The sequence below is a fragment of the Anser cygnoides genome, chromosome 14 (assembly GCF_040182565.1).
Source record: "Anser cygnoides isolate HZ-2024a breed goose chromosome 14, Taihu_goose_T2T_genome, whole genome shotgun sequence".
Lineage (NCBI taxonomy): Eukaryota > Metazoa > Chordata > Aves > Anseriformes > Anatidae > Anser > Anser cygnoides.
The window spans coordinates 13,088,914-13,116,443 of record NC_089886.1 but is presented as its reverse complement, the minus strand read 5'-3'; the positions used below and the strand labels follow the sequence as shown (position 1 = coordinate 13,116,443).

The following is a 27,530-nucleotide window of genomic DNA, read 5'->3' as shown; positions in this document are numbered from 1 at the left end:
GCATGTCTGTTCAGACACAGTCTACTTAAGGTCTTCATAAAGGATGACAGCATCTTGCTGTTCTCAGGAACCTTGTTATTTGCAGGTATCAGGACCCAGAAGGCTATTAGGATACTAGAATTGCATCTTTTCAGCTGCAGTGCCTCGGGCAGAGCTCTGTCTGGGCAGGGCTACCCGTGCTCCTTCTGCCTGGAGAGGCATCCTGGTACAGCTGCAGCAGGGCTGGAGGTACGGCAGGCAGTAGAAGTGGCAGGCTTACAGATTATGGCATGATCATTAGAGTTCAGGTGGAAAATCTGCCCCCACGCCCCCCTTTCAAAAACTGTTTATGCTCCCAGACTTTCATATCCCTTGTGCTGCATCAGCTTATGTTAGAGATCCTCATTCCTTCATCAAAGCTGTTATCTCTTGGTCACACCAGCCTCCTGACACCACTCTGCTGACCCTGTGCAGAGTATACGGGCAGGTAAACGTACAGAATACATACACAGAGAAATACATGCACACAGCTGCTTCTGCGTGGACTAGCAAACTCCCTGCCCTAGTGCTGTATCCTCTCCCTCTGTTCACTTGTGTTTGCTTTGGGTTGCAGATTTCTGCAACCACAAGCTATTAATTGACAGTCCAGAAAATTATCTAGGAAAGAATATATATTTATATTATGCTGTATTTTTTTTCCATAGCACCCACTACAGATGACAAGATGAGAGCAGGGAGAGTACATGCCTCTTTGATTTGTCTGAGTAGGTAGATTTTTTTGTGTTCTTTGTACCTTAAAGCCCAGTGGCTTTCTTTTCTCATAACTACAGTTAAAGCACTTTCAATCTGAAGGGCTTTTCTGTACTGAACCTTTGTCTTGTACTCGCACCACTGTATCTCTTCATTTTCATTAGTAGCAGATGGAGCATGAGTCCCAGTTCTTTCTTTCCATCCTTCCTGCCAAGAGATCTCTGGTGCCTAGGCATATTTTGCGGATACTTAATCTTATGCTAGTTTTCATCCAGTGATTTTGATTAATTTTATCCGTGTACATAAAATTACTTTGTGAGTGACACTTTTCATGAAAAAATTCTGTTGAAAGTTAGGTTTACTAACCTGATTCTGGTGAAAACATTTTATGCTTACTTTTTTCTATTTCAAACCTCATTATTATTTTTTTTGTAATCCACTTTTAATTGTAAGTACCCAGCATTCTGCTAGTTCACGCGGCACCAAATGACACAAGGTTGCTCTGGAGTGCTCCAGTGAGCATCTTCTGGGGAATATTGAAATTCCATGGAAACAACATGAGCACCATTATCTGAAACAGCCTCTTCAGGCAAACCATATGGGGTGAAATATTCTGTGCTGCTTCAATAATCCGAGCACAGATATGTTCACTGGTAACTCTGCAGTAAGCATCACTCATTTGCTTTGTCTGTGCAGTATTAATGAGCCATTTCAATAGACAGCAGGTTTCAACTATATTTGGTGCATATTCATGTTGCTTCCTTCAAGTTGTTTCAAAACTCCTTCCACTAGATTAACTAGAAAGTTGCAGTTACTCTGTCAAGTGCTGGGTACCAAGGACAAGGGCCGTCCTGTCCTTTCCAGTCTTGGCTGGAGAGTGGGGCTAATGTTTGGAAGAGAGACAGTGTGCTAAGCATGCTGCCTTTGCGGAGCACTCCTTCAGCAGGGAGGCTTTGCTGCTACTTTCACAACTCTGTGCTGGGGCTACTTCTTTCTCTGTGGGTAAACCCTTCCCTATTATTTTCTGGTTCATCTGTCATACAGGGTTTGTGGTTGCTAGCAAGCAGTGGAGCCTTAAGATACTTCTTGCAGACAGACTCGTTATTATGATGGAGGAGTGAGAATACGCAAAACTCAAAATGGGGAGCACGTAGGGAAAAGGTGTATGTTTTGACTAGGCTGATTTGTGCTATGCCTCTAAACATCTCTCTGTGTTGCTGTTGTGATGTGGTCAGGGGAGCTGAATCACTCCAGACATTGGTCTAGGTACCTACAGAACCTCCCTTTGCATGAGCACAGCATATTCCGTGGGGCAGACAAATTCTGAAGAACTCAGAGATGAGGCATGAGAACCGTACTACACACAGAAGCCTCTGAGGGTGTGCCAAAAGCGAAACAGAGGGTTCAGGTTAGTACTGAAAACCACGTGGAAGGTTTCAGGGAGTAGAAACAGCCACTTGAAATTAAAGAAATCCTTTGAAGGACACCCTTTTCTCTTTGTCAGCTTTCAGAAACACAGTCCTTCCTTTATCTTAGTGCCTTGTTCTGATAGCTACATGGAACCTAACCTGGACAGCAGCTGAAAAAACTTACAGATTGATTAGTAAGGTTACTTACAGGTCTTTCTAGGGGAAGACACTCACCACAATCTTGAAGTAACCACTTCCCAAGCAAGGGAACTCATATATTTAGACAGCACCACAAGGATAATGGAAAGAGGCTGAAGGTTGCCAACACCAAACTAGATTAGCTCAAGTGTCTTGGTTGCTGGTAGATGGAGAGAAAAAGTTGTTTTTGTTTTTTTTTTAAAGGCAGTTCTGTTTTTATACTATGTCCATTTTACCAAAAAGAGTAGAAAATGAATACATGATTTATCCAGCAGGACTGAACCAGCGATGCTGTAGCTGAGGGGAGGCAGAGGTTGGCAGTTGAGGGCTGGAGCTGCAGCCACATCCTCAAATTGCAGCAGTGGAGTTTGTTGCTGTGGTTGTGCTGGGGCTGCTGGGGAAAGAGCTGGGTTAGTTGAGTGCTGCAGTGCCTCTCAAGCTGGTGAAAGAGCTACAGGTGAGTGGTTTTTTTTCTTTTTTGGGAAAAATCCTTCTGAAGAGAAGGAATAAAGTCTAATGGCTAGAACGGATGTCTTTGAGTCAGTCCTACACCCTCTGAAGTCCCTGTATTTCTTTTTATATAATGTTAGAAGCAAGTTTTATTGTACCATCTTCTCCTCCTCTGTAAAAAATGAACTGATAACATCGCACCATTTCCAAGGCCATGCTGGCTGGCTCCTTTTCTCACATTGTTCAATGCTCTACCTGAATTCCTGCTGCCCCTCTAGAGCATGTACCATGCTGGTCTACTTTCTTTTTGTCTCCGGAAACTGCAATAATTTTAAGTATTGCTCTTTCCAGGGGCAGACAGCCCTCTGCCTTGGCGCAGGCTCTTCTCTGGGGTTGTTGCAGCTTGCTGGAGAGGTTTGGCTCCAGCCCTCCCTGCACTGAGAGCCAGGTGCTCTGGGGAGCTCCTCAGGGCTCCCCCAGCTATCTCCAGTGACGGGGGATGTGGCTGTTGGAGCCTGGGGGAGCCAGAAGGAAGGATGGCTCCACTGCTGCCAGCGTCCAGCTGCCGATGCTATCCGTGGTGTGACCAGCTGTGGGGACAGCTCAGGGAGCAGGACAGAGATGCCATGGCTAGTGCCTGGGTTCCTCAAATGCCCTTGTGAGCTCTGAGGTGTCCCTGACAAGGGGATGTGCCCATTGCTGGGGCTCCACTGCTGTCCATTGCCACCCAGGGCTGTGTTTGGTGGGGGACAATGCTGTGTTTGGCACCCAGCGGTTGTGTTTGTTAGCAATGTTGGGTGTTGCTTAAAAAAAAACACAGGGTGGCATTTTCTGCTCCTGCCTTCTCACTGCTGCTAGGCAGGGCATTTGGGGGAGCTGCTGGAAACCCCGACTCCTCCCAGCATTAAGCCAGTTCCCAGCCAGCATTTGTTGAGGTGGAGTTTGCAGGACAGGAGCTTGACCTGGGGTGCTGGGGAGACCCATGTTGGTCTGTTTCTACCCTCATTTATTAATGAAGAGCTTTTCTTACAGTGCAAATGATGCTGTTTTCCCACAGTGAAGCAGCAGAAGCTCCTGTCGAGGAGCACAGCCCAAAGGATAGAGGGAGTGATGGAGGATGTGGGCACAGAAGGAGACATCGGATAAGTGCCCCAAAGTCTTGGCTGACCCTGAGGAGGCTTTAGGGGCCTGGGCACCCCATTATTGGTCAGCTGTGCCCAAAAGGTCCATGGAGGACCTGGCAGGAATCCCTTGCTGCTAGGCGGAGGCCTGGTGATCCCAGGTATGTGGTAGTGGGTGGGGGTGCTGTTTTCAGGGCGGTGCAGTTATGGCACAAGGTGCTGTGCTGCAGAAGCAGCAGCTGGAGCATGCTCACCCCCTGGGAAAGACTGATGGGGTCAAACAAGCAGGAGCACAGATAAATCTGAAGCATTTGTTTCCCAGTCACTGTTTGAGAGAAACACTCCGAGGGCCTGGCACCTCTCTTGCAGGGGCGTGGGGGCTGCAGGAGGGCTGCCTCGGGGGGGTTAGTTCCTGAGCTGAGGCTGTTTGAAGCGGGGAGTTGGCTTCTGGGCTGAGATCTGCTTCATGTGCTGGGGTTGCCTATGGGCATGTCTCATTGGGCTGGCTGGGACTAAAGGTAACAGCTGGCCTGGCCTTCCCCTGTCAGATGCTCTTCGTTGCAGATAAAAGCTTTTTCTGATCATTCTGGTTCCCATGGCTGTCAGGGTTCTAAAAATGGCAAAGGCTGCCACTGTGGGTCAGCCCTGTGGGATGTCTATCTTGTCCATCTGCCCCAGGAGCAGGTTGGCAAACCGTCCTCCGTTCCTAAATGGTAAGAACAGTGCTTGAACTACAGCCCACTCAAGGTGGCAGTTGTGCTTCTGTAGGTGCCTTGCACTTTTGGGTGAGCTTTTGCCTGCCCGGCTGTGGATCGAGCTGCAGCTCCTGCTGGGGGTGTGGAGATGTGAAGCCTTGGGCTTGACTGGTACTGCTGGAGCATGGGGTCACAAACCCAGCGTGCAAATCTGCATGCCTGCCTCTGCTTTGGTGAAAACAGGAGTCTGAGCACTAGTGGTTGTAGTGGAAGTGTCTGGAGTGCCTATCCTGCTACTTCTCTATTAAAACCCGTTTTCTTTTCCTAGATGCTTGCTACTAAGAATAACTGTTACTTCACCTCTTGTCCACCCCTCTGCCAGCCACTTGGGGTCACCATTTTAGACTTCAACTGGAGCCGCAAGAACTAAGCGGTCTCATTTTCCAGAGACCTTGTTTAAAGTAAAGAACTAGATTTTGCCTTCGTTTACCCCTTGAGCAGCTGCCACGGGTGGAAGGGGCTGGTGGTTGCCAACTTGCTCTGCCCCCTGCAGCCCTTGCTGGGGAGATGCACCACAGGAGATGCTGAGCAGGAATCGAGCATGATAGCATCACAAGAGCAAGGTTTTGCTCTTGGAAATAAAAAATGGGGCAAGCCACAACTGAGACAGTGTGAATTCTGGTTTATTCAATGCATGGTTTACTTAATCCCCGCTAACAGATCACTGGAGCAGGGCTTCACTCCTGATCACCTACTTGTTCCACAGTTCCTGCATCAGGAAATCTGCACTGTGCTGTGCAGCAGCTCTTATTTCTTTGCAGTGGTAGGGTGCCAGAAGGGGCTGTTTCTCCTTCTTCACAGATGCTCCCTTCAGCCCGGCTTGCTCTTTACTCCATTTCACAAGGCCTCAGCAAGCATGGCTCTGGCTACATACAGAATAGTCCTTATTCCAGTGTGCTTCATAAACATTGCCATTAAATGGACAGTAAAAGGCATTTATTCACGGGAAGGGCAGCAGGGCACCTGGAAAGACAGGGGCCATGGCTACTTGACTGGAAGTTACACAGCAATTACTGCAGAGACTGAGCTGTGTGATGGCAGAAAACCCTGGTGGCTTTTTGTTCCCACATAACTCACTGAGGCTGGGGCGTCAGCTCTGAGCCTCAGCTGCTCCCACTGGGCCCTGCTCATCTCTGCACTTGAGTCTCATCTCATTGCTATTTAGGAAAAGTCTTTAAAAAAGACTTCCTTTATTCAGAAGCCTTTAGGAGAAGTCTCCAAAAAGATTTTGTTTAAAGGGCAATGAGATGAGGTTTAAGCGCAGAGGTGGGCAGGAGGGAGCAGATCATGGGGCGAAGCCCCCCTGGAGTGGCTGAGGCTGCCAGACCTCACTCCTCAGCCCAGGTGAGTTGTGTGAGGACAGCTGAGGGTTTTCTGCTGCCACACAACCCAGTCTCTGCAGCAATCACTGTTCTTAAAAGCATACTGGATGACTAAGTGTATTAACAGACCAAAATTATTTCCCCAAAGGGAATCCTCAAACTTATGTGTGTCTCCCACTACCTACATCACCTAAAAGGGCAGCTGCTGCTTTACCCAGCTCCTTGGGCACAGGCAGCCAGCACCCGCTGGGAGCTGCAGCCAGGCAAGGTCAGGAAAACTTCTTCCCCAGGCAGGTGGCATTGGAAAGGGGGCTGCTTGTCCATTCTCTGGGGAGAAGATGAGGCTGCGTGCACATCCTGACTGTCTTGCTGAATTTCTGCTATTGCTTGTCCAGTGTAGGACATGCTACAAAGAAAAGAAGACAGCTCCATTACCCTCATCTTGCATCCATTCCTCAGGCACCCAGCTCTTACTCCAGACTGCTCTCAGGGCTGAAGGGAGGACCGTGTCTCCTCTGGCCATTGCCTGGGCTCTGCTGGGAAAATGAGATATGGGGGGCACAGTTTCTCCCAGCAACTCTTCTCTGCTGATAACTGCAGGGAAACCAAAGCAATATCAACAATCTGGCTTTAGCTGCTAAAAAACAGGTAAAGTGAGGAGGTGAAAAGATGAAATGAAGGTCTGGGAGAGCCTTCCTCTCTTCCTGTGCGGCCTCAGGCTCTGATCCTGCAAGGAGAGTAACCTAGCTGGGGGAGGCAGCCCTGGTGCTACCCCTAGGAGAAGCAGCAGAAGGGATCTCTTTTAGGGAGTTTTATACATTCTTTGCTTACCTCTTTCTCTGCCCTCCAGTGTCAGGCTCTGCAATGAAGGCAGGATCCGTGCCATGCAGGGTGGAGGACTCCAGGGGGTCACAGCAGAGGGGTTCATCCACAGGAGACACCTGGAGCAGCTGACTGTGCAGTGCTGACATCTGAGAAGATTTCTAACATGATGTTACACCATGCGATTCGCTGCTGACACCACCTTTCTCACTGCAGAGCTAACCCCTTCAAACCAGAGCAGCCCCATTCACCATCTCTGGGGTGAGTCCCACAGAGGGCTCCTGGGGGTCCCAAGCAAACGGAGGGACTTGGGTAGGAGGGGGATGATGACACCAAAAAGCAGCTGAATGTCCCTGAGGGGCACCAAGAAGAAAACAGAGGACCATCATGGGGACATGTAGAAGGAGATGGAGGGCTCTGAGGGCCAATAAAAGCAGGCTGGGATTTACAAGGGGGGCACCAAAAGGCAGATGAAAAGCTCTAGGATGTCTCAAGAGGCACAGTGAAGCCCTGAGGAACACTGGGAAGGAATCAGGGGCTCTGGGAGTAGCCAAAACCTCCTAGAGGAGCGCTGCTGGAGCAGAAGGACAAACAGAGCAGTGCTGGTTTCCTTCTCACATCTCCAGTGAGCTGGGGAACTGCAAAAGCAAACCAAAAGGTCAGGTGAACCAGAGGGAATATGGAGGGATTTGGGGCACTGAGGAAAAGATCTCGGATCATGGGGGCACCAAAAGCTGCATGTGGGAATGTGGGTGGCACCACAAAAGCACAAAAGTGTCTGAGGACACCAGAGGGGGCTTCGGAGGAGCACCAAAACCAAACGAGTGGCATGCATAAGAGAAGGAGTCCTGTATCTGTCCTTTCTTCCATGCTCTAGCATCCAGGTTACAGATAAATTTCAAGGTGTGTAAGTGTCCCGAGAGAATTCCCCTCTTGTTCATGCTATGGAAGAGAAATGTTTCCGTTTCCACTCTGATCTTACAATGGCTTGTCAGTGACAAAACATTCCCAAATCCTCTCATTTATCAAATGGCCAATCCTGTTAACAGCTTAAGAAACATAATTACCTGCAATCTCTTCTGCTATTCATTTTATGCCTACACTTCTCTCTCACTGGCAGCTTACCAGCAGGCAAGTCAAGAGCTGAAGCAGGGCTGCAGCCACCAAGCGCTTCAGCAATTTCCTCTAATCACCTGCATGGTGATCATGGGAGTTTCGCCTCCCCGTTTGTAGCAGCCAGAAGCAGGTGAAGGAGGAAAGCATAGAGCCAAAAGCATCAGCTAGCACACTGTGTGTAGGTTTTCAAGCATGGCTACATTTTAGGTGCTGTTCCACCCTTACAGTGGGAACTGTGTCAGGATACACTTTTAGGGTACTCGATATTGCTGCCAGATTTACTTGCCTGGGAGATGCATGTGCGTGGGTGGGCTCCAAGAAGCAGCAGGAGAGGCTGGTGTGGGCTCAGGTGCTGGAAATGGCTGAGAGCACTTTATCAGGAGAGAGCAGGGCCCAAAGCATAAGTGAGCTGATGAAGCAATGGGGAAATCGGGGTCATCAGGAGACTGTGAGATCCTGATTATTGCATTTCTACAACAGACTGAATTTTTCTTATTTCACAGTGCATCTGCAACTTGTATGGGATTTTACACTGATCATATCTCAAGGAGGATTTGGAAGAGCGGTGTTCGCAGGCTGGAGATCTGCTGGCTTCCTAAAGGTTGGTTACGTACAGGACAGCTTGAGCCAAGGAGGATCTCCTATCACCACGATAGCTTCCCCTACAGCTTGAGGACTAGAAAGCCCCTGGATCTGTCCCATCTACACTGGTTGCTGAGAAAGCCGCCTTTTGTGCCTTAAAATCTTTTACTAACCTGACATTATCATTGTATGTTTAACTGGCCAAGACGTGCCTCTGCCTACAATGTCTGTTTAGACCTGATTCACTTTTGAAGGTTTTTTTAATGCATACTCTACCCCTCTTTTCAACCATATCAGCTATTTATGATCCTTAATGTTTTGGATAAGTGATGTACATTTCTTGTGACACTTTCATATGTTATTTTTAAGCAGTGTTTATGCTTCTTGCCAACGTCTTATCCTTGCAGTTCTTTGAATTTTGTATTAAGAAACCGTATGAACAAACTGTACACAAATCTTTTTTAAGTCAGACATCATCTTAGGGGACTCTGGGCTTTTTCATCATGCTAAGATACTGAATTCAAGCATATTTTGTCACTATTATAGAATAACCCTTTCCTATTAGCAGTTTGAACCTCAAAAGCTGAATAAGAATTCAGTCACTGATGGTGACTGAAAGTTGGTACAGCCTGAACATTACCCAGACCCAGGAGCTGAAGAGCTTGGGTGGCTCTGGGCTGCCTGGCTGGAGCCTGGTAGGAGCCAGGAGTTGCATAAAAAACAATCTGAGACTTGAAGAGGGTCTGAAGCAAGCTGCTTTCTTGTATTTAGTGAGATACAGCATATATACAGGGAAATTAGAAACTGCAAACAAATACCTAAAGAAAGTGAAAACTGCCCGAATCAAAAAATAAAAATAAAAAATGTAGGACATCTGTGCTTTTATATGAGAACTTGTGATTTCTTTTATGACATTTACTTCAAATCATGCAAGCCCTTCAGAGCAGCTCTAATGCCCACTGGAGTTCTCCAACCTAAATGTCTTGTCGTCAGTGTAAGAAACAAAGATAATATAATTTGAATGCTGGATGCAACAGCGCAGGCTGCTCTCAAGGCTGATTCTCTCTGCTCCAAATGGGAATGATGGCTCCAAACAGGCTTACCAGAACAGACTGAAAAGCAGACATCTCATTTGTGAGGAAATGGTCAATATCTCAGCTTTTTTCTTCCCATTTGTTTCTTCCTGGAAAAAATAAAACAACAAACAGTTGCATAAAGACACTGCTATTTCAAAGCAAATTTTAAAATATTTCTGATTTGCAAGTGGCATTTCAGCATCTCTGTAAGAATAGCTGCTGTGGTGCTGTGTTTAAATATTTCATTCCAGCTCCCTGAACAAACTTAAAATCTTATTATGAGGTTGTTTTTTTTTTTTTTTTTGACATAAAAGCACGCTTCTCTGTGGTACCCAAAGTGTAGACATCTCCAGCTCCAAGCGCAGCCACAGGAGCCCTCCCTGCTCACAGCTGATCAAAGGCAAACCACACCACCACCCACGAGCCACCACTTGTCCTCAGCACCCAGCCCAGGAGAAAAAACAAATCCTGAACCTCCTGAGCCATTCTTCCCTAGAGGCAACACCATCTATGAGAAATACATGTTGCTGTTGTAACCCTACTGTGAAAAGGTGGAGTGAGTTCAGTAAACAAAAGTACTTTGCTTTGGTTCAAATCGTGCTGAAACAAAACATCATCCAGCGCTGGCTGTTCAATTAAACTGTTTGTAGTGCAGGCTTTGGAGAGGAAAATGCTGAAAAAAGGATTTGGGGGGATCATATGTATTGCTTGGAGAAAACATTTAATGAGAAATTTTCCAAACCTCTCTGCAGCTCCCAGGCGCCACCATTCCCCTGCATGTGACACGTGCGTTGCCCTCAAATTCAGTGGAAGGCTCACTCAGGACAGCTCACGGCTGCATGTGACTGTGCTGTGACAACCAGGACGTGTGTGGGGCTCAGAGCTGCCTGTGGGGGCATCGGGAGGTGAGTGTCCTTGTTTGGGTGTCCCTGCTGGGGGGACGCCCCATCCATGGCCCTGCTGCAGCCATCCCTGTGTTCTGGGGACAGATGGGTCGGTCCCTGTTAGACCGAGAGGCCTCTCTGACATTTCAGGTAGCATTTCTAAATGCTATTTGCATCAGACACGTGAACTATCCAAATACAGTACCAGATTTTGTGTGTTTCTTCTGCTTTTCAACACTTCTAGGAAGAGTGGAAATTCCCAATGATGCCACATTGCTGCAGCCTCCATTTTTTGCTCCCTACTTTCCCCAAAAGATGCCTTTTTAGATAGATGCCTATCATTTTCCCTCAATTAATTCAAAATTACCTGCTTAGAAACAGAAGCCAAAATTCTTTCTCTGTGTTGGCTTTGTTCAGCTGACATTGCTGCTTCTTTCCTAGGTCCTTCCCAGGGCCAAACTCTGCTCATGGTGCCCCAGAGATACTCTGCAGTACACCCCAGAGAGCAGCACTCATGCTGCTCATGGGTTTTGTAGTGCAGTCCCTCCTAATGCGTGTTTGCAAGTATGCTTTTTCACACATCAGTTGTAAATGCTTCTCATCCGAAAGCACTCAGAATATTATGTTTTAGTTAATCCTGTGTGTAGTCCTGGTGTGGGAGCAAGGAGCCGTTGTTCCTTTCCTGGAGGATCAAGCATGTCTTTTCGAGAGATGCTGAGTCTCTTCTTCCTCAGCATTGGCACTTAACCCCAAAATACCAATTGCCACCCTTCTGCTGGGAGCGGTGCTGCTTCACCTTTTTAGTGCCAGCACTCTGCCATGGAAAGTGGTCCATTGTGCCCCAGATTTGCAACCGAAATTGTGATGCTGGATGAATACCAGGACTCGTAGCTTCTCCTGTTTATTCCCTTGCTCTTCATGGTTACATGCCATGCTAGCTTTCCTGGGGCTGAGATCCTTTATGCTGCTGTGGTGGTGGCTCTCCCAGGGTCCCTGAGGACCCATTTTTTGGTCTCTGAGCATCCTGACTCCATCACCTGACCGCAGGACATTTCTTCTAGCATCTCTGCCCTTGGTAACACCCTGGTCCCTGGGGTGGGCATAAGGCTGATCCTGCAGAAACCAAAGTCACAGATGTGGGTGCCTGGGAGCAGGACACATTACAGGCCATGTTTCAGGAGATGACAGGGATACTTGCTAGCTCACCATACAGCTCCACCCAGCCACTAAACTGCCTTACAGAGGCTTGTATAAGCACAGGCGTGTTTTGCATCTCTGCTGTTCTGAGTAGTTTTGACGGCTCTTGATGCATGCGAGAGAGGCCCAATCCAGCACGCAGCGAGGATACAAGCAAGTGGAAGTTAGTGCTTGTGTTTGCCACTGATAAATGTATTAGTCTTTAAAGCGGTATTTAAACTACAACCTTTTTTCAGGCACCTCAGCACTCCGTTATTTTGCAGGCCTTGTAAAGGAATGTGATTTTGCCTTTTAACTGGAGTGTATCTTATGCTAAGCAGTGAGATTAAGCGTAGGGATCCAAAAGAAGTTGCTGAATGGCAGAATTGCCTTTATAAATAACATTAATAATTTATCCGATCCAGGGGTTTTTGGGTAAATGAAATACCTGCCTCTGTATAAAGCCCACTGAATAGGAACACATCTCCGCTTTTATGAGGCTTGGATTAAAGAAGGGAAATGCTAAGGGGCTTATCTTCGCTTCAATTTGCAGCCCTTCCGGCTAATGGCAAACTCATTTAAGAAGCTCCTGTGTTTGTGCCAACTCTGCCTTTATTCTCGGTGCCGGAGCTTGGCTGCATTTCTCACCGCAGTGCTGGAGAGAGCGGAGAGGAAGCAGTTTGTTTTCTTGACCTCAGATTATCAGACAAAAGCTAGTGAGAATAATTTTGTTGGAATCCTCCCTATTATGAGTTGTTTAAAGCATCTACGTGGTGGCTGCCGAGATGTCGGCAGTGCGGGGCTAGGTGGGACTTGCCCCACATGTGAAAGAGGACAGGGCTGTTGGCTGAACTGGGACGAGACGAAAGAGCAGCTGTCATCTCTCTTCTGGGACGCCTGCTTCTTCCTGCACAGACAATTGTGAAATGGCAAAATTCAGCCACGAGCAGTCGCTTTTCAGCTTTTCTTTTATGCCAGTAAAATCAATTGCTTCAAAGTTCACTGAAGGTGAAGGCAACATTTGCTTTCCATTCAGAGCTAAGCGGGCCATCTTCGAGAGCAAACGCTCGCAAAAGGGAGAATAGCAAAAATCAGCAGAAAAAGTCTCTGAATAATTTGAACTAGGAAAGGAAAAAGCAATTTGCTCCCAGTTATTCCACAGACAAAAGTATGAATAAAAAAATCATGAGCTATTTACCCTGCCCAGACTATTTGCATGAGTTTTATGCTATTCCAGTTTTGCTTCCCCGACCCCCAAAGACCTTATCACTGGATCCTCAAGGCACTTAACAACAACAAAAAAAAGCATGCTTTCTTTCTTTCTTTCTTTTTTTTTTTTTATTTGAATGCTGGATCAGCAATGACCAAAAGCAGACAAAACAAAAGGGGTCCTAAATCTGAAGCACGCTGATGCTTGCATGTGCACTGACCCGGATTAGAGACCTTGACTCTGGCCTGCCAGCTCTACCAGCACAGAAATTTTGTTCAAAATGGTATTATAAGCTTGGATGCTTTGCATTCAGATAGCGAGGCTGTGGCAAAGGCACAGCGGATATTTACAATCTGCTTTAGGAAAACCTGATACATGTCGTTAGCTGTTCTGTTGCAATGACAGTTTATGTCACCCACATCTGCTGCTGTAGGTAGCCCAGCCAGACAGCTGGCACTGCTCAAAATGCCAAAGACCATGCTGCTACAATGAGGAGAGGAGAAAGAAAGAAGGATGAAGACCTCATAAGCGTTATCAAAAAAACGCCAAAAAGTTGGAAGATTTGGGGATTACGTCGTGTAATTACATTACCTTAAAAAAAAGTTTACTGAAAATTTCCTGTTTTGTGTTGCCAGCTCTTTTCAGCCATTAGTAACACATAACTTCTCATTGTCTTTTCCCGAGGCACAGATGGGCTAATTTTCAGCTACCTGATAATTACACATTGTTTGAAACTGTATCAAAAGCTTCTGTTTCTGCATTTCTCCAGCAGCTGTTCTACAGCTCACAAAGTCGCTTGATCACAGTTTTCAAGGGTCCACATCTATCCATCTGTCTGGAGTTCCAGGAACGGAGCAGTGGTAAAGCCTCCACACGCACATTCAGACTTTGCAGGTTGCTTTTACAGATTTGCTCTGTTTTCAAAGTGGGTGGAGTGAAGCTCCACTGAAAGCATCTTGTTAGCTCAATGCCAGCATCTAGGGTTAATATGGGATAATGCTACATCAAAACATGTCTAGCTAAATACGCACGGGTATGCTGATGTTATGGGGAAATTAAGGGTAAAGGAACGTGAGGTGCTAGAAGTCATCATAACAAAGGTTTAATCTTAATTTCTTTTGGGCAAGCAGCTGTCCTTGTGCAAAGCTGTGGACGTGGCCACACTACAGGACTGCCAAGTCAGAGAAATGCAGCCCATCAGGTGTACAGACAGGAAGGGTGAAGGCCCTTCCTCTAGAGTGACGGTTGAGGCTGGAGAAACCTCCTCCCCCTTGATTCTTCCTCTTCAGGAACAATTACTCTGTGAGTTGAACTCTGTTTCTAGAGGGTGTTTTCTTAGCCTGTTTGAGGCTGTCCCGTGGGAAAACGCAAAGGGCCTCGCTTCTGTGTTTTCTGCTTCCCCGTCATCAAGTATGCTAGTTGCCTTATCAAAGAAGGAAATTAAATTGGGTTGACATGCCTGGTTCTTGACAAACCCATGTTCTTTGATTTTATTCATCATTTTACATCTTACAAGTTGCTCGTTTAATACTTTCTTCCAACCTCTTGCAGAGAATTGAGATTGAGTTGATTATTCATTTTTTTTTTAAGTCTTCTCTTTTAAGAGAGGTGCTTCTCTCATCTCCAGGGACCTCTATGCCTTCATAAATTTTGAAGATAATCACCAAGGGTTCAATGTTCCTGGGGGCATTTCATCAAATCCTCTCATTTTGAATACATTTGACATATCCAGACGGCTTTAAACTTCTTTCCTTGTGCTGGCCTTCTCCACAGTTCCCTTCAAAGCTGGTTTTGTTAACTTTCATTCACAATTAACCTTCTTATAAAGTCTGAAACAAGGGACATGGGCCAAATTCCTGCTTGGAACACCCAGTCAGTGCTCTGTCTCCTGCCCCCGACAGTTCTGCACCTACACGTCTTGCTGTTCTCGTTTTACAGCTAATTTATTTGCAGACCCGTGCTGGTTTCCTCTGAAAGCTTGGGACCATAGATCTAGCTGCTCGCACGCTGTGAACCTGTATTATTCCTGTATTCTCCCCCCCAGCACGTGCCTGTTTCCACTTTCCATATGATTTCTTTCCAGCTTCCAGACCCTGCCGCTGCTGTAATGCCATCTAATTATGCTTCTTATCTGCTTTCACAGGGGAGCAGTTTGCTGTTGTGCACCATCTCTAGTCTCTTCAGGGAACTGCCAGTTCTGCATTTCCTTACAGCGTATTTCCATCCAAGAGAGCTTCTCCACAGCTTCCCTGATCTCTGTCAGACGCTCGTTATTTTGTTATTTCTGTTCGCCTGTCGTACCCATGTCTGTGCTGGTGGGAAGAGACACTCAGGTAGCTTTTCCTTTTCCCCACAATCTCTTGGGATGCGATTGAAGGACTAGCATAATAGGGCTGCAGAACAGAAGGGGGGGGGGGGTGACAGGAAAGCTCCCGAAATCCCCTGACAGTGGGACCCTCAGGTGGAACCAACAAGGCATTGCTGCAGAGGGGATATTGGTTGGACAGATCCAGAATTGGCCAACCCTTCTCTGCAGGACAGTGCTTGGGAAGGGGATGATCGATGGCAACCCCCTGACACGCACCCTATTCTCTAGCACCTCCTAGAAGGGTTTCTGGTGTTTTCCAGAGAGATGACAAACTCAGGTCTGCTCATGCCTTGTCTCTTTGGGCGACATTCAGCTCAGGAGGACAGCATTACCCACCTTCAGGGCCCTGTTTTTGTGTGTGTTTAGCTGGAGTCCCCATGCAGCGGCACCACCCGCATGCCTGACATTTACTGTGCTGGCCTGAATTTCTTCACATTTCTCCCATGGCCACTTGGAGTCAAGTGCCACTAGAAACACAGCTCCTGCTGGGAGGAGTTTCAGATGCATCCAGATCTGAGACATTTTTGAGTGCAATTTTGTTTCGGGTTTTACAAAGGCTCTTCTGCTCGCTTGCTTGCCGCGAGTAATGAAGCAGCAAGATAAAAGGCAGGGCCACAGAAGGTTGTTAAAAAATTACTTGCAAATTAATGTGAGGACAAGGTGTATGAGTTAATATCATATAAAGACCCTTGAAATCGGCGTACATGCATGCACCCTCCGAGCACTGACATTCGCAGACAGAACTACACTGGTAAACTGAGCCCAAGGGGCTTGATTAACAGGAAATTTTCAGAATGCCAATTAGAGCAAAGTTTACCGAACAAATTGTTTGCACTTGTACCCTAGAACCATCATGAATTTTAATTCAGCATGGATTTATGTGGCTGAAACAATAATTAAAGATACATGAACACCTCACGTTCAGGAGACTCCCCCATGGCTTCGCTGTAGCTTTTGGTGGCGAGCAGGGTGAAGAGCTCATTTGTCAGGGTCTGCTCTTGCTGCTGCCAGCCTGTAGAACATGGGATACATGAGGCTTTTCCCTACAGATATATAAGCAGTTTCCTGAGTCCTGAGCTCACCAATTTGTGCAGTGTTTAGTCTCTGATTTCTTTATTCTTTTTTTTTTTCTTTCTCTCTTTTTTTCCATTTATGCGGTCTGACAACGAATGATCCATAGGGTGTTTTCTCCATAAATGCTGGCTTGTTGTTTCCTGCCTTTCACTTTTGGTGCCTGTGAGACGTTAAATTAGTTCCTTGAGTGCCCTGAGACTGAAACCTTGCCCTGTGGTTTCACTGACCCTGGGCTAACCAAGCCACCTTCTGCTGCCCAGGAGGAGATGCAGGGCTCCCTTCTTTCCTTATCCCTGCTCCTCCTCAGCCAGTCCCAGGTTTGAAGATGGGGGAAGAGCCTCACCTGCCACCATAATGCAAAGAGCAGCTTGACTCGAGGAGAAAATGGTGCTACCACGTGGCATCAGCAAAAAGTCACGATTGAGCAGCACTATGTATATGTATGCCTTCATTTAAATTCTTCTCTCCCTCTACTAGTGCTGATAAATAAGTTACACATATTTTTTTAGAAGAAGTTATTTTCTGTCACTGCACTTTTAAATGTCAAGCTCCCGGAGAGGAGTCTTCAAGATAGTTTAAGGTCAGTCAGGCTTCAAGGAAGAAATACACAGGTAGAGAAGAAAAGCTGCTGCTGGGCTGTGGTCCAGCCTAAACTGGGGTTCTGGTCTGAATGATGGGCAAGTGTGGGCATCTTGCAGAGAAGGTGCCCAGAGGCACTGCCCTCCCGGTACCTCAGCAATCGCCCTCGGTTATGGAATAACTGAAGACTTCTACAGAAAACCCAGTGGCTGAAAACGATCTGGCCCGTTAGTTCAGGAGTACTTATGAATAATGTATACATCCAAAGGTTGGTTTACAAATGATTAATTAACCTTAAGAGAGGTTATCCTCATTGGCAACATCATTCACCCTAAACAGCTTAATCATGTCTGCACAGAATAGCATATTCGAAACACAAACAATTGTTTGAGAAAGAGTATTGAGGAAGCACAGAGCAAGGGCTGGAGGTGTGCACTGCTCGCTGGAGCAACAAGCAAACAACAGACACAGGGAGGGCTGCGAGCAGGTCACCAGGCTGCGCCCAGCACACTGTAAGACAGGCTCGAGCATCACTAACTGGAGCCCGGCAGCTGCATGGTGGAGCATAGCTGGGAAGGTGCAGAAATTGCACCTTTGCTAAAGTAAATAGATCATGCATTTATTTTCGTACTTTGATGTAAGAGCCGAGTTTTCTTGACAGTGAGAGAGCTGCTCCTGGTGCCTCCTGCTGCGACTAATGGCTGCTGCGCTCAGTGGGGATATTGCCTGGGCAAACAGGACTTTAGTCCAAGGGCTTTTTGCATTTGTTATCAGCTATTTGTTATCCACGTCTATTAATAGAGTGCTCCTAAAAAGCACTTCCCCTGTCTGGAGTAATTTCTGGCTGGTACCTGGATGTCTCCAGTGAGCTGCTAGAGCTTGCTATGAGCTCATCTTCAGCAGGGACCTGGGATGGCCCCCATCCTGGGGAGAGCTTAACCCCTCTGCCCCCAGTTCAGGCTCCCAGAGAGTCCCCATCTCCAGACAGTGTCACCTATGGCAATCATTTTTCAGTTTTGAAATGTGTGTGGGATTTTTTTTATTATTATTTATTTTTTTTTTATTTTGGCAGTGTGCTTGGCTGAAGGCTGGCCCCTATCAGTACCCCTCTCAGGACTAGTGTTGGTAAATGGAAACCTCGTCTACATCAGGTTGCTTTTCCTTCAGCTCCTTCTTCCTCCTACCCAGTCCTTCACCTCCAAAACCAAGCAGGACACAGAGCTCGCCAGGGTCTTTTTTGTTAAGAAAATTTTCCCTTCTCCCTTGACAAAGCCCTTGCATTGGATACAGCTAAGTTGGTTTCTAACCCTTTTTTTTAAATCTGTAAGTGGCATGTATTCACACCCAAGCACCCGTCCTGAAATGCATGAGGTTTCCTGAGCAGTTCAGCTTGATTTTCTGTTTCTGAGAGTGGAAGGGTTGCTCTTGGTGAGGAAAGAGTAAACCTGTGGGAAAAGGGCAAAAATACACATCCTGGGCTGTTGATTTTGGCTGTGCCCCACGGGCCCAAACACAAGCAAGACAGAGGTGTCTGAAGTACAGCTTTGGTGGAGTGCAAAACCCTAAACTGAGGAGGGCGATCCCTACAAACACCTGTTGGCCTGGATGTCTCAGGGGTAGGTCTTCTCTAGGTGCTGAGGGTCCCCATGCTTGTGGGTTCAACCCAGAAATGTTGGGGAGCCCATGCCACAGCTCTACCACCACTAAGCCAGTGTAACACCAAGTTCTTCCTGTGTCTGCTCAGCCCCTGTGTCTCCTGGCTGCCACATCCTCAGAAAATCACTGCACTTTAATACATTTATTTATGCTTTTTTTTTTTTCTTTTTGAAGCATGAAAGTGATTTACAACATTTTATATTACATTTTTTAATCCTTTAAAATTAAAACAAATCTTTTCTCCGCTTTGCCCAGTTTTAAGACATCTCTTTTATTCAGCTCTTGCAGAAAAATATGGATGGAAGCAACTCCTAAAATCCCTAACCACTGGAAACAAAATTGGTATTTTTTTCAAGTTAAATACTATAACAGAGTGAAACATACATGTTTAATTTGGAAATGTTGATTCCAAATGGATTTTTCTTTAAAAAAATAAAAAAAAACTAACTTCCCCCAAGCAAGTCAATATTTGTAATCAAATTGAAATTTCCTGTGGGAATTATTTATTTTCATGAGGTCTAATTTTTGCAGGGGAAAATTCTACATGGGAAGGTTTTAAGTTGCAGTAAACCAGCTTTAGGAATCCGGGTGGTAGGAAAGGGCTGGAAAGTCCCACTCATGCTGCTACAAAGTGTCATGCACTTGCCTGCGATGGTGGTGAGCTGATGAAAGAGTTCGAAGTCCTCTTTGAAGAGGGAAAAGAATGAGCGGAAAGAAGGGAGAGAAATTAGAAAGGAGGAGGCATTCAGTACGGGGTTTTCCCTCTCCCCTTTACATTTCTTGAAAAAACAGCAGTGTGGCATGGGATTCACCTCTGGCAGTGTTACACATCCAAGTAAGATACCTGAGGTGGTTATTTTTGGCTTCCTACATAGCCAGAGGGGAGATGTAGCACTTGGGGTGGCACGTAGTTCACCTACCCTTCTGACATCTAGTGTAGGATGAGATGTGCCATTGACTTCACCTGCTGTGAATGGACACAGAGCTGGTGGTGACTGGTCCACCTACACCGTGACCAGATGGATCCCAGCCACAGTGCCCAACGCGTTCACTAGTGGAGGAGGAGCATGCAACCTGGCCCCCGAGGAGGAGCAGGCACCTCGTGCTGCCATGGCTGCATTAATGGGGCTCCAAGCCAGTTCTCCAGACCTCATGAGAAGATGACACATTGGTCTTCCAGCGCCTACAAGGAAGCCGTTCTGAGAAAATGGTCGTGACTTCAACTCAAAGGTGATTTTCTTGTGGCATCTGTGTCCATTTTAGAGCAACAGTTGTGGTTAATGATGTGCATAATTTACATTATTACGCCTCTTATTTTTGTATTGTGATAAATTGCCTTCCTTCATGTTTCTTTTTATTATGATGTGCTGGGAGCACAGTATAGCGATAGGAAAACAACAATACAGTGCTGCCCTGTCAGTCTCAAACACAGAACCAGCACACCCATGCTACAAACACTCACAGATGCACAGCACCGTATCAGATTATTAGCTCCAAGGCAACTGCCAGCATGCAGTTTTATTGGAAATGAAAACAAGGTAATTCAAGATTTATTTTCTCTCTAAGAAGGTGCCAGGAGGCAGGAGCCAGCCCCTGGCATCTACCGTAAAACACCCGACACATGGTAACTCGCTGCTCCTCAGCCAGAGCCCTTGGACAGGGGATTTTTGAGTTACCTCTTCAAAAGGAGGAGAATTCTCCTCGTTGTCCCCAGACTGTACCCTAAAGGGAGCAAAGAAGATTGAGTGAAGGGAGATAAACACACCCTGCGCTGCCGTGGCTGCAGGCAGAGCTCCTGGGGGACCTTGGGTGGCTCTTAATCACACATCCTTGAAGCTTCAGAAACATACCCTGATTATTTTCCAGCTCAAAGCATTCATTACCTTCAGGATATTACTGTCTTTGCCCCTGTTCTAATGGTTTAGGGTGAACCAATCACCAAATTAAGCTCCTTATTAGTAGTTAGCTAGGTACACTGTGCCCTGATCTTGTTGCCATACCCAAATGCAATACGTGCCTGGGCACTGAGACAGGCACATGCTGTGGCCAAGCTGAAAACATTTAGGAACTGGGAGGAAAATCATAGGAAGTATTTTGATGATTAATTTAGAGATGCTGAAGATCATTTTAAAAGATGCCCTGAATGTGTTCACAAAAAGCTGCATCGGTTAAAAGAAAAGCAGTGAAAATACACCTTGATTACATGAAAGGTGATAGAAGCAATAAAACCGAATAAAACTACCTATATAATAAATGGGATAAGAGCAAGCTGACAGCAACAATTATTGGTCAGAAAGCAAGAGATGCAAAGAGTGCCTGACAATGAGCTGTGTCGTGAGAGGAGCCCTAATGGAGATGGAGGGGCAGCTGCCACGTCCAGGTGTTTGGGTTCGCAGCGATGTTGGCACTCTGCAAAGAGGGAGCACAGCAGGGCTGCTTCGGTCTGTGTTGGTAATTTTAAATGGAGGCTTGCTGTCATGTTTTGGACTATGCTGAACTGTTAATGAAATATGCCTGCCTCGCCTCAGATATGTTTTTTTTTTTTTTTTTTTTTTAAATCTGAAAACCAAGGCTTGGAAACCTAACTGTTCAGACTAAAATGAAAAAAAAAAAAGGCAAAAAAGCTTCTGTTCTTAGCCTGTGATCAATCTTTTTTTAGGGTCTTTCCAGCTCTATCATCACTCACAGTAAAAACATCATGTAGGGCTTTGTGGAGAGATCCACATTCGGCACTGCTATTGGGGCAGTCATACTCGACCATGGTATCACAAATACTGGGTCCTGTGAGCCTGGGAGATGTTCAAACTGCTCCTCATCACGTCCTCCACCTAGTCAAACCTCTCTCCTTGGGACACTGGTCTTCACAGTTCCACTACTTGGTCCTGATGCTTCTGGCTGAATTATTCTGGGAAAGGGCATCAGGGAAACAAGTGACATCTTAGTGAAATACATTTTCTAACAGATAATCTTGTGGCTACAGATCTTTGCGAGCAACATGGTCCAGAGACTCATACTTTCGTGTACTGATGCATGAGCCTGAGGTTTGCCAGCACCTCTTGGCAAGCAGAAAGCCTCCTGCTATGTTAGCTTTTGACACGGCAATTGCTCCGAAGCAATTTTCATCCTCCTTATCATTGCCTTAGATGAAGGCTGAGAAGTCCCTGACCATCAGCCATGCCAACATGTCTAGCAGGTTATCCCTTGGTTCCTGGGCTGGACCAGACAGCCAGACAAGGTGGCTCCTGGAAGCTGTGATGAGTTCTCAGGAGTGATCCTTTGCTGGTAATGTAAATCCCCTTTCCTAGGTGGGACGCCTGTCTGCAGCACAACCCAGGGATCTGCCCTGGGAGAAGTCAGACAAATATTCAGGACTTTGCCCTATCAAATTCTTTATCCAAAGCAGAAATCGTTCAACAAAGTGGAAGTCGCCCTTGACCATGAAGTAGTTTACACTGTCAGGGCTTGGAGTCCTCTGCCAAAAATCACATTGGTCTTTTTTTTTTTTTTAATTCCTCCATTTCACAGGATTTCAGACTGCCCTTTCCTCCCAGCGCATATTCTGGAACAGACCTGCAAGGGTCATCCACAGCCCTCTTGGGCCATTCCCTACTGCTGCACAGCAGAAATGTTCCAAAATTTCCAAAAGAGATATCATCCAAAGGACTAACACCACTGGTAGGACCAAAAAAATGATGTGTTCAGTATGCTCAGGTTGGACTTGTTACCCACAGGCAGTTGGTTTGTCCATGTGGAACAAGTCCAGCATTTCCCATTGCAGGAAACACACACACTGTGCAAGACCATCGTAGATGTGGGATGCATCCATGCATGAACCCTGAAAACTAGCCCCGTTCCCTCCTCCAGGTGTCCGGGAGCTTTGGCCACTGCACTTGTTCGGATCAGCCAGCTTCCACGGGAAGCAGCAGGATGATAGATTGCTGCTGCGGGCTGAGGTCTGCACACAAACCATTTTTTCTCCACGAGGTTCAAACATTTTCACTCCATCTGAGGCTTGGATCCAGGTACTCCAGCCTGAAAGCCAGAGATGCTGGAAAAGGCTCAACATCAGACCTCAGGAACGGGGGCTCAGATTCTTCTGTTCCCCAGCCTCGGGCGGTGGTGGGAAAGATCTCCCCACAGCCAGGCACCCGGGAAGCCTTCAGCCGCTGCCGGCATTGGCGCGGAAAGCGAGAAGACATTTACTTCCAGGAACAGATGCAAACACAGGGAATTGCCAATTGGCCAAAATCAAATAAGACCTGACCTCTGATGAACTGGAGCCTTAATACTTTCAAACAACCCTGCACTCAATATTAGCAATGTAATAGTTTACCTTGGAGACATGAGGGCTGAAGGAGAAACGAAACCCAGAGCTGCCGGAGCTGTTTCATTCCCGCTGTTTCTATTATTGATAACAAGCCAGCAAAACCCCACGAGGCCCTTGAGCTTTAGGAGAGCTTGCCTACACCTTTTCCCCAAGGCTTCATGCCAAAACACCCCAAAACCTAAGAGCTGTGTTTTATCAGAACACCTGAACCTCTTCAAATACAGAATGAGACAGAATAGGAATGTTCTTCCCCGGGAGGTGGATCCTTCCTTGTGGGTTTGCTTTCAATTCCACAGACCCCCAGCAATCCCCTGGGTAACTGCATAGCCTTGCTGTCCCCAGAAATCCGCCTTTCTTTCCTTTGAAGGGGAGCAGACACCCACAGGGAACAAACCCTAAGTTAGAAATAATGGGAGTCGTTTGAAAAAAACACCACCTGAGTCTGAATATAACCACAAGGAAAAAATGGGAACTGTTATCTGCAATACACCCCCCCCTCCCAATCAAATTAATACCCCGGACCAGAGCCTTGTCCAGAAGCAGTGTAAATATCTCAGCAACCCATTACCTTGTTAATTGGATCACTCCAAGCTTTTTGGAACCAGTCTAAAGCACAGGCAAATCCATTAAAAAATGGATTTCTGATTTCTCTATAGCTGTCTCTAGCTTTAGTCCTTTTTCTATTAAACGTTGGCTAGAATAGATTCACCTGTTACCTTAACTTTTTCCCAACAAAGTGTTTCCTACATTTTTGATGCGTGTTTCTCTTCCTTCCCTCGAGCGTCCTGGGGCCACCACGACAGGGGACCCAGCTGGGGCCCTGGGTGTGAGTCTGTCACCCGCTTTCTGCCACTACCCCAGGAGGAAATGGGGTGCTGCTGGTGGTTACGGACCCCTGGCATTTCCCTTGCCGTGGGTGCTGTTGGGGCACCCTGGAAGCAATAAACCTCCTCCGGCTGAAATCTGCAGTTCCCCATCCTGCTCCCACAACCTGAGATCTCCCTCATTTGGATACTCCAAAAGCCAGCACAGCCACGCAGGTGGGGAACATGTTTGGAGGCACTTTGGGCTGTGCAGTGCACTTGTTTCCTAAACATTTGAAGCGAGGGGAACCAACACATCGCTTCCATCCCCTGTGCAAACCTTTCAGAAGCTCATGTGCCAAGATATTGAGACATTTTTGCCTGCTGCTCAAGAGCAACAGGGCCAGCGTATGAGATCGGACACGGCAGTAGCATACGGGGAGCCATATGCTCCACCAGGAGAAGAGCATACGGCGATTAGGAGAGGGGCCGGTGCCTGGGGCACGGCCGAGGCTGCAGGAGACGCGGGTGCTGCTCCCTTCGCGGCTCAGCTCATCCCCAGGGACCAGCAGTGCCCTTACTGCGGGTGCTGGAAGGAGGTGACGTTTGTGCACAGCCCGTCCTTTGGGTGTAGGGTACCCCAAATTTTTTTCCATGACCAAGCAGTCCAGACATCTCAACAGTCCCCAGGGACCTGCCCTCAAACTTCCACGCATCCCCAAGGCAGAGCACAGCCAGGGCCAGGCAAAAATGCCTCCCCCTGACTGTACTAAAACCATTTAATGGCCAAGAATCCTTTTCTGCATGGAGGGTCAGGCAGTAAAGCTGTCAAAAAGGCAGGGCCAGGGGGTGTTTTGGGATGTAGCAGCACAGAGCGCGTTTTTCCCAGCCGCTGCGGTGGTCGGGGAAGTCCTTGAGCCCCTGCACTGCTTTTCCGGCAGCACACGGCCACATCTGCTGCAAACTGCATTGCTGGCACAGCTGGAGTTAATTTTGACTTTTGAGAGAGTGAAGGAGGATTGTGTTTATATATATATATGCATATAAAAATGTGTATTTTTAAACACAGGAAATCCTGGTCCCTCCCCAGGGCCTAGCTGGATGGGTCTCAAGGCCAAAGGAAGCACTCTGCAGTAGCGCCCTGCGCGCCGAACGCATTGCCGGGGCAGATTTTTGCAAGCCCCCATCTCCTTATGTCCACCCTAGCCCATAAACCACCCCTGTGGCATAGTAGTGATAGAACTCTTTGTATACACGCGGTGTCGTGGTGCTTGACACATGCCCCAGGGTCTCACACACGTCCAGTGAAGTTCAGCGCACCAAGCCCTGCACTGCTGTGGCTGCTTGGCAATCCGGCTGGCACCACAGGGGGAACCCGGAGTCATCCCCACCTCCTCCCACTTACCTCAACACTTTGCCGGTGGCTGGAGAAGGGAAACAGAAGATGGCACCCCACCGAGACCTGGTGCCACCCTGCAGGACAGTGGTGACACCGCAGTGACGTTGCAGGCTCCTCCAGCTGCCTCCACCACCAAGTCCTGGCCCTCTCAGCCCCCTCGGATCCAGCTGCATGGAAAAACCTGTGAGATGACAGAGAGCCCTCTTATTCCTGCAGTAATTAATCCCTTTGGAATTCAATTAATGAGCTCCCCGCTGCAGCTATCAAGCCTCCATCAGTTAGGCAAACAGGCGTGCAAGCCAGGCTGGGTCTGTATGAGCAGAAGATAAATATTTCAGTGTGTCCAAGTGGAGCCTGTCCTCCTCATCCTTTGCAGCTCAGCTTTGAAGTGTTGCCCCACCAGTAGGAACGCCAGGGCTCTGTTGGTGGTCAGAAGCACTTGTGCCCCCCTCTCACCCATCCCAGCTGGAGGACAGCTACTGTGTCCATGCAGGGCAAGGAGAAGGCTCTGGAGGGTGAAGGATTGTCCCCAGTGTGACCGCTGCAGCACGATGGTGACCCCAGTCTGGCACAGTGCAAGGTGGGAACACAGCATCAGCGCTGCTCGGGACGTGGAAATGGGCTCAGATATGCACTGGTGATGGCGAATAACAGCCATCGCTGGGGCTAGATAATGTCTTATTTTGTATGTTGCTTTTTTTTGGGTCTTTTTCTACAAGCTTGTCTAGGCTGGAAGTGGAGCCACTGGTGCTTTCTGAGCTGCTGTCCTAGGATTTTGGAAGTAAGGAGATGAGATCTCGCTTCAGGCCACCAGCAGCAGGACACCAAATTTCAAACCCCAGCTGCGGTGGGCTCATCAGCTCCCCAGACAGGCTTGCTTAAAGAGCAGCAGTGCCTGGTCCCCCGCCCATCCCCAGCGCCCATCGGGGACCCGGTGGCCCCACGAGTGCATGGGGACGCAGCTGTGGCTCCAGTCCGGGGACTTCAGCCCAGGGATGCAGGTGATGGAGCACCCCCCTCCCGGCTGCAGTGCCGGGAAATGCGTCCTCCTGCCACGATGGATATTTCCCATCAGCAAACTCTATTCAAAATGAAACCCATTATGGCAAAGAAAAAAAAAAAAAAAAAAAACACAAAAAAACTCTAATGTTTGTACTGCATCAAAATGAATGATGTCACGTGTCCAGGCTGCCTCAGAAAGCACTGAATTGCCAAAAGATGGTGAATGTCTTCAATATTTAGTGAGAGGGACCAGAAGGGAGATGCTAAAGCCTAGAGAAACTTTCCAGCTAATGCTTCTGTTGATGCATTTTAATTTTTTTTTTTTTTTTGTCGAATAGCATCATCTGTTTTGCATTAAACACACCCTTATTGCACCGGGGACCTTGCAGCAGGAGCTGGCAGCCACTTGTGATGGATGCCTGGGTGTTACCAGCTCCTGCAGCCCTGCTCCCACCTCGCCATCACTTGCCCAGCACCACCCTGCAGCCTGCGCTCACCGCACTCCCTGCAGATGTAGCCTGAGAACCTGATGTCTCCGTGTAACCTAAAGCATTAATTACTGGATCTTGTGCAGTCCTTGCAGGCAAAGGGAGGGCAACTGGCACTTCCCAGGCTTTGCCCTGGGGGCTGTTTGAGGTCTGTCCAGCTCTCGCCAGCATTGCTCGGTGTCACCAGCCAGGGCACCACTGTGCAAGGCCCTGCTGAAACCCCGGACAGCTGCTGTGCCAAGAGCCACCGATTGGAGGGCACAGATACAAAGCGGATATGAGTTCCTTCTGTAGGAGCAATTAGGCTGAGATTAGGCAAAGCTTAAATAACATGCATTACTTTGGGTGGTTTGACCCCCAGCAGTTATATTGGAAGTTGACAAGAAAGGTCCTTGGGCAGCAGCAAAATGCCCCTTCCCACCCGAATCGCTGCTCTTGCACCACGAAGCCTCGCAGCAGTTTGTTCAGCCTCTAGCAAAGCATCCCCGTCCCAGCCACGTGAGAAGTGCTGTGCTATAGGGACAAGCTCAGGGAAGGGTCGGAGGGGTTATTTCTTAAAGATGCCCTTTTGGAACCCAAATTGACTGTTTTTCACATTCGTTTACTCGTATTTTGCAATAAAGGTGGAATGCATCATTTCCCTGGTGAAACGTCGATTCATTTGTATTGCATCCGCATTTGTAAGAAAATGAGGGTCACGGTGACCCCGTAACCGTTTTGCCAATATTCTGCTCGAGTCATGATGCTTTGACCAAGAGGAAAATCCTGAATGTCCAAAAGAACACTTAGCTTCACAAATTTATGACCAAACCTTCCTCATCACCTCCCACCTGCTGTGGCCCAACACATTCAAATGCCTCAAGACTTTTTTGGGGAAAAAACTGAAGTATCAAAGGCTTGGTATCAAGTAAGTATCAAACCCTCAGCTCAGAAGCTGCTTTTGGAAATGCATTTTTCCTAGCTTATAAGAAGTTTTCAGTGCCA

At 47.4% G+C, this 27,530-nt stretch overlaps 1 long non-coding RNA gene across 17 annotated transcripts in view; it reads left to right on the top strand.

Moving 5' to 3' along the window:
- The window catches only part of LOC106034377 (uncharacterized), a 54,866-nt gene extending 27,682 nt beyond the window's left edge, over positions 1–27,184 (top strand). For 4 of the 17 annotated variants that reach the window (XR_010824994.1, XR_010824988.1, XR_010824982.1 and 1 more), the window contains 10 exons: positions 684–743; positions 1,965–2,137; positions 2,612–2,793; positions 3,844–4,068; positions 6,835–7,067; positions 8,426–8,523; positions 10,333–10,485; positions 13,981–14,152; positions 14,994–19,757; positions 24,727–27,184. This is a non-coding gene — a long non-coding RNA (uncharacterized lncRNA). Of the gene's footprint in view, positions 1–683; positions 744–1,964; positions 2,138–2,608; positions 2,794–3,843; positions 4,069–6,834; positions 7,068–8,425; positions 8,524–10,332; positions 10,486–13,980; positions 14,153–14,993; positions 19,758–24,726 lie in introns of all 17 variants that reach the window. The other 13 variants (XR_010824989.1, XR_010824983.1, XR_010824980.1 and 10 more) reach the window with 6 other exon arrangements.
- Positions 27,185–27,530: the final 346 nt, after the last annotated feature.